The 12,612-nt window shown below is 39.1% G+C and overlaps 1 protein-coding gene across 10 annotated transcripts in view; it reads left to right on the top strand.

The window, feature by feature from the left end:
* The window catches only part of SOX5 (SRY-box transcription factor 5), a 296,501-nt gene that overhangs the window by 131,272 nt on the left and 152,617 nt on the right, over positions 1-12,612 (top strand). The gene's annotated exons all lie outside the window — the stretch shown is intronic.

The following is a 12,612-nucleotide window of genomic DNA, read 5'->3' as shown; positions in this document are numbered from 1 at the left end:
TAAATGAAATGTATGCACTCCCATCTGTGATAATATAAATCAGTGAGATGGTATATTGCCCTAAGTGAACGCACGTACGTAAAGATTTTGTTGCATATACCATTCTGTGTTACAAACGAACACATCCTGTTGCTGGATTGGGGAAAAAAAAGTTGATTCATATATCAAACATATGTGGTATCAGAGTACAGCAGAGCTCAGCTTCTGAAATCTGAGGGTGATCAGAATTCCTTGTTAATTTTTAAACAGATTTTGATGATGTAGATTTTTTTTTCCTTTTTTGCATGTAGGAAAAAATGAAAAGAACAAAGTTTGTGTAATGATACCTCTAGGTACTGAAATTAGCCAGTGCAGATTTTAAAAGACAGTGTGCAACATCTGTGCACTAAAGCATGTTCTTTAAAAGCTGTACTCCAGAAGGAAAATGACAAAATTTGACCACTCTCCAGCAGCAGTAGCTTCTGCTTTGCCAAGATATTTTCCCATTTTATGTATGTGAGGTCATTTTAGGCAACCTGTAGTTGTTTGTTTTCATGTAATTTAATATTTTTATAATTCCTCTGCAGTGCTTAGAATGAGGTACTGGCTCAGAATACACGTGTCAAAAATTTTAAGTTTTCAGAGCAGCAGCCATTATCACTCTGAAAAGAAACAGTGACTCTGATTCTTCTCCCATTTGTATCAGTGTACATCTGGAGTAGCAAAATCAAGCCAATGTTGTTTTGGAAATGTGAAAGTAGAACGAGATTAAAATTAAACCCTTCTTTTGCGCTTATAAACTGGATATCATTTCTCTCCATTACTTTTGGTATGTTTGCATGCTGTTGTTGTCCCTGATACAGTGATCTGCACCCAGGCAGGCTCCCAAGCCTCACTCCTGGCCGGTGCAAGGACCTTCTGTGTGAGAGGCGGGCACTATGCAGTTTAAGCCTACAACATGACATGCTGCCACAGGTTAATGTATTGATGCATGTGCAAAGATAGTGTTATTTTAATTATGTGTGCCTTCCAGCTTGTCACCAATAAAGCCCCAGCATTAGTTTGCACTAGTCCTCTGACTTACACAAGTAGGAAAATATGTCACTTGCTTACTCTGGCTTCTCCTTGAGAGGCTGTAATTCAAAAATATATATTTGTTGCATATGTAGAATAACTTTATAACAGAATTTAGTTCTCCAGCTCCCAATAGCCAGGGATATTATTATTATTATAACAGAGTGGTTCTGTATTCCTGCTTCATTTGCATAAAGCAACAGGTCATAAAGAGGAAGGGTAGCCACTGGGCTTACATGTGAGTTCTGCTTTTTAAAAGCATATTGTTTTCAAATAACATTATCATTTGCCATGAACTGATGAATCTTTAAGATGTTTCAAGCCCAAAGTACCAAGACGTCTTTCATACCCACTTTTGGTTGTGTGTTTCAGCAGTTCTTATATGTTGTCTGGAGCCAATCTTTAACTCTTGATACTCTGGAGCCTTCAGAAGGACTCTCGATTCTCCAATGTCTTTGGAATCGATAAAGCTGCTGTGAAAAGTTCTGTGCACTGAGAAGGCAGTTTGTTCCCAGTGTCTATGATCTTGTTCTGTTGGAGGGCAATCTTTTTTCTCCATTCCTCTGTTTCTCTTTCACAAGCTAAACTTGAAAGCGGCAGCAGGCAGCTATATGCTACCACGAGAGAAATTCAACAGTCCTTTCAGTCTTGCCCGGGGGGAAGGATGGGGAGCAACAGCACAGCCTCAAAGAAGAGTTTTCTTTGCTTTAATTTTTATTTTTTAGCTTCATATTTTGAGCACAAGTCGAGTTATTGTTCTGTAGCTCTGTTCAAAAGCCTCACATCTGAGACTTTTTAGTGCAACTGTGGTCCTATGGTTGGGAGCATGGTTATTAGGTGTTTGGATCAGGTTTGGCAGTAAGCTGTGAAAACAGGCACTGGTTTATTTTTCCTACTGACTGCCGTGACAGTTGCAATTATTGTCCATTGTTCCTAGGTGGCTAGAAAGGAGGGAGGATACAATAGAGCATTGCCCTCTGGGGGTAAATGAATTTGACTTACAGGTTCTTGGGGGGTCAGGCAGGCTGATTATTTAGTGCCCAGGAATGCGGTTTTCATGCCACCTTCAGCCATGAGCAGCCAACAAACAAAGGCTCAGCTGTATTGCAGCTGTATTTAGTGAGGCAACATGAAAGGTGTGCAAGTTGAGCTGCTTTATACTCACGTACGCGTGTACAAACATACATATATTATGCTAGAAAATGTTTTTGTCCTTCTATAGGAACGTGGAGTTATTAAGTTTTCCAGTTGTGATTTTTTAATTAACTTCTGTCTATATGTGGCTTGCCAGCTGCATTTTTTCGCTTCTCATGTCTCTATTAGTGATATTTGGAAACCCCACACAAGTAGTGTCTTATTAATACAACCTGGAATGTGGACAGCACTAGAAGCTGTACTGCCCAACTGTCTTATGCACTGAATAGTTTTTTCCATATAACTGTTCAGAATTTCATTGTGTTTTTCATTAGATCTGGGGGAGTTTTAGTATGTCATGTGCTAGTCTCAGCACTAGGCTACATATTGTTAATGCCCCAGTCTTTGTTATTACCATTGAGTTTTATTCTCTGGGAGAGATTAAAAGAAAGGAAGATGAAGACTTTATTTTCTATTAGTGTGATTTCTTTTAAGTTAGAAAGCAGTAATATTTTATTAAAGATAGAGGAATTGGTGAATGGCTGGAAGTCACCAGACTCCCACGTTTTGTATTCAGTTGTTCCGTGGTTGCTTTGTTACCTTCGACAGCTACGTTAAGCCTCCCCTTTCTTTATCTGCATGCCCGTACAACGGGGGAGCCATCAATGAGTATCTGCAGAGATCCAGCTGCAAACTTCAAGATCACAGTTAGAAGAATCTATATATGTCCAGTTACTAATGGAAAAGGAAAATTATCATTTTATTACAGGGCTTGACTGAAAGGTACTGCAAGGTAATACGCTCAAAATGAGGCAAAATCTGAGTCTTTTATGTCCGCAGAAATTTTAACTCAAATGCCTCTGTTCAGAGAGATAGTCTGAGGCTAAATAAATAATACAAGTTTGGCATTACAGATTTCTTAAGAAATTCTGTCTTGAAATCCATGGAATTTTTACTCTTCTCAAAACAAGTCACTTTGTAATAAACCCCACAAAATGTGCCATTAAATCAAAGTATTTTAAAGTAAAGCTGTAAAACTGTGTACTGAATTGGTTAAAGCCCATTCAAACTTACTTACATCCATCATATTCAAAAATAGGGCTCAAAAGGCCTTTGGATTATTCATGGATAATGCAGTTTATTGGATTCAGTGGAGCAGAGACATCTTCAGGTCTCAAACCGATCATCTACAGGAAGGAAAATGATACCCCCCTTCTGCTCTCAGCGTAGCTGCCCGATAGTTGTGCATTGCAGGGTGAAGTGCTTGCTGTCCTCCAAAGCAGTTTTACCAAGCTGCAGTAGATGCAGCTCGTAAGGTAGGCCATTAGTAGGGAAAGGTATAAAAAAACCCCATTTCCATGCTTTTGTCAGTGGCCATCCCTATATATGTAAAATTAACAGGAAACTTCACTTTCACTGATGTTGGGTCTCCTCTGAACAGATCTCAAGAAACATTGCTGGTCCCTCAGGTGTATTATGAGGTGCACAGCCTTGATGACGCTGGAGTGAGTGAGGCAGCTTTAGCCATGATGAGAACTTTTAGTTTTTAAAACTTCCTCAGTGTGCACAAAGCCTTCCTGCTAATCTTGTCCATCTCTCATTTATCGAGAGTTGTCAAGAAATAATAATGCACCTTTTATATGTTCTCCAGTTAGTTAATTTTGAATAGGTGTGTAGAACAAAAGGTTAAACAGACTTTTGTTTCCAGTCTTTCTGAGTTAGTTTGCTGTCGAAGTGAAGGCATTGTTAACAGTAATTGCGCCTGAATCTCTCAAGAAATCCCGGGCAAGCCTGAACCTGATTTTTTGTTGTTGTTTGAAAACCTTTTTCTATTGTGCAGGTTAGTTTGTATACAACTCAGGTGAAGTGTTTTCTGCACTCACTGTGAAAGGAATCACCATTAGCTTAAACTCAGCTCTTCGTTGTATCCACTTAAATCTGGGTGACTCCAAAGGCGGTACTGGAGTAACCACAGATTTAGGAGTGTAATTGAAAGCAAGATTAGCCTACCAATCCTAATCTCTAATTCATGAAAACAGAGGCATTTGTTTTATGCAAGAAACTGTGTTCCAAGTTACATGAAGTATCAGTGCAGGTATTATATCGGGCTGTGTTTGATATGTGATAGAGCTGTGTTTGCAAAAGACTCTGGTTTTGCTTATGTGTTCAGAAGATGGGGCATGAGAGAGTACGCAGTGAACGGTTTTAGTACTGCCAATAATGGATAAAGAGAAATAATCCATTCAGCGATACTATAGCTCATCAGAGCCCATGAATTAAAGACATATGTTATGTAGATTAAATGTATGGATTAAAACGGATAATCTGGTAGGTGACACACAGAATCTTGAGATAAGTGGGCTATGCAGATTCGGTATATGGATTGTGACAGATAATTCCATTTAAGTAATGCTGGACAAGTTGAAGACAAGTAAGCTTCGGGTAGTGCTCAGGTTATGTGCAGTAATCCAGTGAGTGACACTTTGGATCACATAATCTGTAAACTGAAGACAAGGAAGCTGGGGATTCTGCATTTAGATGTGGACAGGAGGAAGGAGGGGGAAGGGGAAAAAGATTATTCATGAGGAATACACTGGGTTTAAACCTTTGACTAATGCAGCACAGATCCTCAGGAGATGTGTGAAAGCTGCACACTTTCATAGGAGCGTGTGAGTTTTGAATTGGCAAATTTAGGGTTCAAAAATGTTTGCAAACTTGTGTCAGACGTGGACATTTTACATTGTTTTTTGTGGATAGTGTTTTATGTGCAGTGGGGAGAGAAGGAGAGTCATAAATCAGGGAGGTAGATATGTTGGATTGTTGGTTTTTAACTGATAAATTTAGTATTTATTGCAAGCTACTTAGTATCTTCTTATTTGTGTTTATTTTTTTGGAGGGGTTTAATAGTAGCAAATTGCTAACAGCGAGCTTTAGTCCTTTTCTAATATTTATCAAAAGTGCTGGGGTGTCGGGGAAACCTGCCCATTGGCACACAGGGAATCCTAAGTTTTGAAAGGAAATTTGGCAGCTGTCGGAATAGCGGAGGTTGATCACAGTGCAATATGATACTCTCAGGCTTCAGAAAAGTAGCCAGTGCCAACTGAGCCACACCAACGCAGAACTTCTCTCAGGCTAAATGAAAGCCCGAGATGGAGATTGTGGCTGGATAAAGCTGCTCCTATTTGACCCTGGAACGGGTTAGGTGAGGGTAGTATTTGTGGAAGGAGGGTTACAGGAATCTTTTTTAGGGCATCTAAAATGGAAAGAAAAGAAAAAAGGAATGTGTGGCAAAGCAGCAAGTTCAGGCTGTTTTATATTTTTGTACTTAAAGGTACTTAATTTTATGAGAAAAGTCAAGTTCTAATTAAGTCAAATGCAACTTTTATTTTTAAGAAGTGATTATTGTTAGATAATAAAATTGAACTAAGTAAGATAGCAAATGCCAGTGACTTTATTTTGTTTGAACATATGGGGCCAAAACACTGTATTTAAAAATCATTCAGAGGGTTGGATGGCAAAAGGGACCTAAAGCAGTGCTTCTTTGTACTAAAATTACCTGAAAGATATGCTCATAGAGCTGAATGTTGCTGAGCTGCAACTCCCAGTTTCTCAAAACAAAGCAAATATACATATACACACATACTTTTTAAAACTCTTTTTCCTGCTGCTGCATAAAATTCCAGCAGCAAATGCCATTTCTCTAGCCTAGTTCTAGCTTGTTGTCTAGACAGTAAAACAATGAATAACTGCTGAGAAATAGCCTCAATGCAAATGTTGTCTATTCCTTTTGTAACCTTGACATTAAGTTACTAACCTGGTTGAATACCAAGCTTTGTTTGCAGTCTACTGTACCAAAACTTTTTTCTGACAGCAAATAAAGAGTACTCAGTGACAGCTTCTTTCCAGCATTGCGAAATAGTAGTGTGCTGGTTTGTTACAGAGCAGACTGCTAAGCTTTTTGTCCCCACAGAATATGAGTTCTTGAGGCTGGTAATGGCAAAAGATGGTAATTGTTCATAATTTGTTTTTATTCATTCTGCAATCTTCCACTCAATCATAAAAGATTAGGACTGTCGGTCTGCTGAAATAAATAACTTCCTTCTAAAAAGGATTTTTGTTTGTCAAACAGAGAGGATTCATTACATAAGTCTGTAGGTGCAGACAAACTGTTAGAATCATGCGCTTTTTCTTTCCTTGTTTCTTTTTCTGGTGGCTGTGGCTTGCCGAGTAAAGAGCAGTCAAAAAGTTTTCTTTTATTATGCTGACTTCCCATATCAATCAGATGGAGTAATCTAATTTAGCAAGGTGGGTAGTTGTAAGTGATGGCAGTCATTGTGTAGCAAAGTTGGATTAAATATGTAATGAAAAATGCCAGATTTCAGATGTTTATGTCCTGACAGCTCTGGGATTTACTGGCCTGAAAAGCTATGTGCCAGTCCATAATAAAACACTCTCTAAAGTATTGATTAGGGAAACATCAAGGGAGTTTGCACACGTGCACAAGCACAGACCCGCATCCACCCACCGACACATACCACTAAGTACATAATTTAAAGTATATACTCGTTGCTTGGTCATAAACATTTGTCATTTTTGTTCAAAGACAGAGGAAAGAAGAGTTTAAATTCTGAACTTACCTCAGCCAGTTAGATCTGTTTATCAGACTACATTTCCTGAAGACAGGTAACATCAGCTCCTCATTGCCTCACATATACGACTTCAGGTGACGTCAGCCTTCTGTGTAGCGAGGGCAGGATTCTCCTCTTCAAATTTGTGTTATAAATAGATTTTTTTATTAGGGAGAACATGATAAAGATTCGTTTGCTGTAAAGTAGAAGACTAGGTGCCCTGTTTATTTTACTTTCCTGGTGGATTTCTTATGTGACAAGGTTAAAACTGAGGTGAAGAGTGGGGATCAAAAATAGTTGACCATAGGATGAGAAGGATACTCTGAAGAAAAGACACTGGAAGAAAACCCTTGACAAAATCTTCTTATTCTATAAACTGCTGATAATTTTATTTATTCTTTGGATTTAATACAGTTGGTGTTAGTAGGAATTTTATTCTTCTGAGGTCAGCTTAGTTAATAGGCTGTTCAGTTTGAAAAACCTCCTTAATTTCAGTATCAAAACTGTATCATTCCCTAGCTTAAAAAACATACTGAAAAAAACACAACACTGCAGGAAACACTTGGAAGTAGTTCAGTTTTTAGCTCACATAGGGGTTATATCTAAGTCCTTGTCACACTGTTGTTGCATCAGAGTAAAGTTACAGAAACTGTGTTGTGGCATGGTTTGGTTGCTTGGTAAGTTGGATGACATCAGTAATTAGTTCATTCATAAGGGTCCCTTTGGCTGGAACCCTACCTGGTATCCAGCTGGGTCAAGCACAGACTTAATTATCTATTTAACATGTCTCCCCGTTAAAGTCAGTGGGGAAATTCTTGGCCTTGCTGAAATAGTTCTGCTGGTGACTTCAGCGAGGCCAGCAATAAAACCTCTTACACCACATAAAGTTAAGAATGACTTCAGGCAAGTTACTAAAAACTTCATGCCTCAGTTTGCTCTTGAAAAAAAGGAATGCATACCATTACCTCTCTACCTGCACACAGTCTTTAGAAGATAAATTAGATAATGCTTTGAAATTAAAAAATGCTCTATATTATGTGCTCTAATTATTACTATACATCTTAATATTCTTCAAATACAGAGTACTTCAAAATATTCTTATTGCCATTTAAAGTTTTCTTTACCCTATGAAGCATTGTAGATACAGGAAGAGAAGATTTTTTCTTTTGTAACCCCAGTTAATGATATGAACATAATACAATATTATCGTGTCTCCCAGGCTTTGTACTTGCACATTGTTTTCTTTGATTTTTCTTTGAAAGACAGATGCTGACAGTTCAAAAGCGATTTATGTAATTACTGTGATGGTAAACTGACTTGGTGGATAAATTTCATTGTCTCTATGGGTGTGTGTGAGTGTGCACAAGAGCAGCCCTGATTGATGCCATTCCTAGCATTTAATGGAGTCACGTCAGAGGGAAGGAGGAGAGCTTTGCCACGGCTCTGCCCTTGTGGGATACACGGGTGCTGCACGACTACGAGTGGATCCGTAGACTGGCTGCGAGCAAACGTTCTCGTTGCTTGAGCATTTGCAGCAAAAACTTAGAATGTCTGCTAAAGAAAATATTGGCTTTACTAATTTCTCATTTACATTCTCATTCTGTCTAATAAATTATAATAAAGTATTTACTGTTTTGATTGCAAAGTGGTTTCTCTGCCTTTTTTTTCTTTGCTTTGGTTCTGTTTTGGGTGGATATGCCAAGGTTTCTCCTGTTCGTTTTCTCACTTTAAGTGTGTCATTTGGTCATATTGGTGTCTTCATTCTAATGTTTATTAAAATGTTACTGTCGCTGCCAGTCTGAGGCTGTGAATCAGAACTAAGAATGTGTAATAGTTTATTTCACATTTGAGTAAATTTCTTTTACTACTTAAACACTATTATGGGTAGTGTTGATCTGAGATGAAGTTTAGGTTTGGCGATACAGAATGCCACTAATTTGAGTCTTCCTTTTTTGCCATCTGCTGTGGGTGTTGCATCCACAAACATGTTCTTTTTTCTTTCTGAATATCTCTTCGTGGTGGTAGGGAATAATCTGACGCATCTGGAAAGCATCTTTTCTTCGGCCTTTCACTGTATCAGCCTGCAGTGTATACTTTGATGCTGTCTTGCCTGAGTTGTTTTGATCAGTTGTGAAAAATCCATGTTTTACTATTGCAGTGATAGAGTACAGAGAGAACAGTATGAGCACCTACATCAGTCTCCTGAAAAGCAGGTGGCCTGGTAGTTAAAAGCTTTGTTAAACGTAAAATGTGCAATATTTATTTGTTGTGGATCAGACAGTAATTAGAGTAATTTTTGAGGCAGTCCTTTATGTAAGCCATTCTCCTTTTACTCCTCACTCAATACCTGTGTGAAGTGATCTAGCTTGCTGTCAAGTTGTACAATGCAATAAGGTACACTTGTTTTTTTTAACTCCCAGCCACACTGCATGGCTAGAGTGAGAGCACTGAACTACACAGATAGTACGAGTAGAATACAAGCCAGCTCCAGGACCATTCCCAACACTGAGCTGCTTGGAGCAGCTCCAAGTGAGTTTAGTGACAAAGTGACTCAAGGTAGCTGCTGGGGCTGGGGGTTTGCACCACCTCCTGAGTTCTATCAGTGTTAGCAGCCGTGGGGATAGTTCAGTAATTCTTGAGTAGCATAATTTAAGAAACTGTTGGTTTAGTTACTTAAAATACTGACATGTTTTGCCCTGTAAGCTACAGAATTCTTAAAATGGAAATCCCATAGCTGCCAAAACACTTCACACGATGATACAGGTTTAGATCTCATGCAGGTTAACAGACAGAAAATAATGAGGACAGGACAGAAGTCCACCACTCTTGCTTGCCCATGATCTACAGCATCTAGAAGAGGATACAGAAATGGCAACTGGAGCTCTTAACTCTGCAGTGCACTTTAATACACCAGGAAAAATTCCCATCACTGACTGTACTGAGGTAGTGACTCTGCTGTTGCCGTCACCTCACCATTAAATAAATAACATTGGCCTTCGTATGTTATGCAAACAATGCCAGTCAGAAATGCTCAATGTCAGTGGCACCTGTGAAATGGCAGTTTTGTTGGCCATTTCCATTAAAATAATTATAGAAAAGATGTGCTAGGTAATAAGGGTAACATAAAAAATACCACACAAACTAAACTGAAACACTTAACATTAGTATTATTATTGCAGTCTCATTCAAGTACTTTTCTTTTTCATTTTCACACTTTTATAGGCCATCAATTACTTGCAAGAAACCTCAAAACTGTCGGTGATTCATCACCGTGGGGCTTATATAGATGTGTGGGTAAGGCAAGGGGAAATCTGCCCCAAAACTCACCATCTCCCAGTAGACGCACACATCTGATCTCTCTTACCTCTGGTTTTGTGCAGGTCACTTGAGAGTGCAGTTATCCAAGTACTTATTTTACAAGGAATTATTAACTTAAAGAAGTGAAATTATCATTAAGTACTATTCCAGTTACTGGAAGAATGGCTTAGTCACATGAAAATAAAGTACCTACTAAGCCATATTTTCCAGAAAGTATTCTCCAACAGAAGATTTTTTTAAAAAGTTGATGCAGATAAATTCTCCCTTTTGGTTTATTAGCAAGCTGAAATTGCTCAGGAAATATAATGCAAGCAGTCTGCCTTTTGTCAGACTACTTCCACTCCAGTTTATAAACTAAAGGAATTACGCATTGTACTTACCGAGTTAGTACATAAAGCACCCCCTTGGACATCTCAAATTTTCTTTAAAAACTGAGTAATAATGAAAAGACTGAGTTGGTGGATTTGTCACCAGCTGCACGGCAATAGTGTGCCTGTGACTCCAGTGTCTGAACTGGCACTTCACTGCGCTGGCTGCTTGCTCTTAGTTCATAGAACAATACTTTGGGTTAGGACACCTTTAAGAGTCATCAACATCAACCACCCTACAATGAGCAGAGACCTTTCCTTAGACCAGGTTGTTCAAAGCCTTGTCCAACCTGACCTTGAGCATTTCCAGGGATCAGACATCCACCACCTCTGGGCAGTCTGTTCCAGTGTTTCACCACTCTCATTGTAAAACATTTATTTCTTGTATCTGCTCAAAACTGACCCTCTTTCAATTTAAAACGCCTTGTCATGTTGCCACAGGCTCTGCTAAAAAGTTTATCCCCGTCTTTATAAGCCCCTTTAGGTTCTGGAAGACTACTATAAGTGTCCCTGCTATAAGTCCTCTTCTCTAGGCTGAACAACCCCAACTCTCTCAGCCTTTCCTCTTAAGAGAGGTGCTTCCACCCTCTAATCATCTTGGTGGCCTCATCTGTACCGCCTTGAACAGGTCCATGTCTTCCCTGTGCTGAGGATCACAGAGCTGGATGCGGTACTTCTTCCAGACTTTTTTCTTATTTTTGCAATTCAGTGAACCTTTTCCCAGGAAAGAGGTTTTTTTGGTGCTCTGTGGGTCTGTGGGATTAAAAAAGCAGCACAGTGGGCAGATGGCAATGTGACTGTGCCATGTTCGGTGTCACAGTCAGGGCAGTGGCACCTGCCACCTCTTGGGAGTGTCCTGCTCCCTCTTGGGAAGCACAGCCAGAGCCTTGATGCACAGGACTGTGGGTATCAACGTGTCTTTTTCTGCCTCTCTTGGCAACTAACTCTGTGACCCCTTTGTCTGTCAGTGTGCACATATGGAAACATTTTTCCACCTTTCAGAGGTGTGGTGGGAATTAATTTAACTTTACAAAGTGCTTTTTGATTCCCAACTGAAAGCTACTGTAGGAGCTCAAAATACACTGATGAACCAGTACAGGCTGTAGATCTTTGATGTGTGTCAGTATATTTGTTGAACAGTTTATTTGACAGTGATTTCTTTTTGCTTACCCTAACTTGAGGACTGAGCCAATCCTGTGTGTTCCTTCTCTCTCTAGGTCATTCTTCCTGTCTCTTGGTGCTCACCCACCCCTCAGTAAAAGTTGAAATAACTGCTGAATAAATAAATAGAAAATAGTTTTCAGGTGTTTCAGTTTACTGGGTAACAGTGTACTCATAGTCTTCCTTAGAGTAAACTCACATGGTAGCCATGGACAGGACAAGGCAGGGACTCCCTTCTAGAATAATTCTTCTATTCCACTTGGAAACACCATACCTTTTTTCCTAGGAAAAAAGAAATAAAGGATGGAAGAGTAGCAATAGAAATTTCTGATTAATTCCATGGCCAGGTGGCAAATGCATTACTTGTAGCAGTTCTCTGTCTCCAGTGTTGGAAATAAAAATCATAGTTAGAAGTGTTTTCTTCAGCAGTGTTAGTGTTTTAGCACTGGCTCCCATTCTTTCTCACAGCTTTTAACAGAACAGGTTTAAAGTCCTATGGTTTCTGTTTCAGTGTGTTTCTCAAGTTTCCAGCTTGCTCCACAGTTTTTTTGGAGACTATATCTGAGAATATTCTACTGTAGTTCTTTGTTGTGTGGTGAGAATATTTTCACAGAAATTTTTTAGCATCTTAATAAAAAAGTAATTTAGTTGCATTTCCTTTATATGAAAATGTTGATTCTTTGAGGTTTTCCACTTGTGTATGGCTGTCTACAAATGTATTTAAGGGCTTGGACTTGGCTAACATAGCAAATGGGGTGTTGCTTGGGAGCACAGGGTTGAAATTAAGTGAGAGTAAATTAAGCTCACTATCAAGCAAAGAGCCCTCCCAGTGACACCTCTAAGGCTGTGGTACAGTCTTTCAAAGCAAGCAGTAGATGATTCACCATTTCAGACATTTCAATCCAATCTAGAAAGCTGTAGTAAATATATTGTAGGGAACATTCCTGCAC

Source organism: Pithys albifrons, chromosome 3 (genome assembly GCF_047495875.1).
Source record: "Pithys albifrons albifrons isolate INPA30051 chromosome 3, PitAlb_v1, whole genome shotgun sequence".
Taxonomy (NCBI): domain Eukaryota; kingdom Metazoa; phylum Chordata; class Aves; order Passeriformes; family Thamnophilidae; genus Pithys; species Pithys albifrons.
This window is presented reverse-complemented; position numbering and strand designations above follow the sequence as displayed.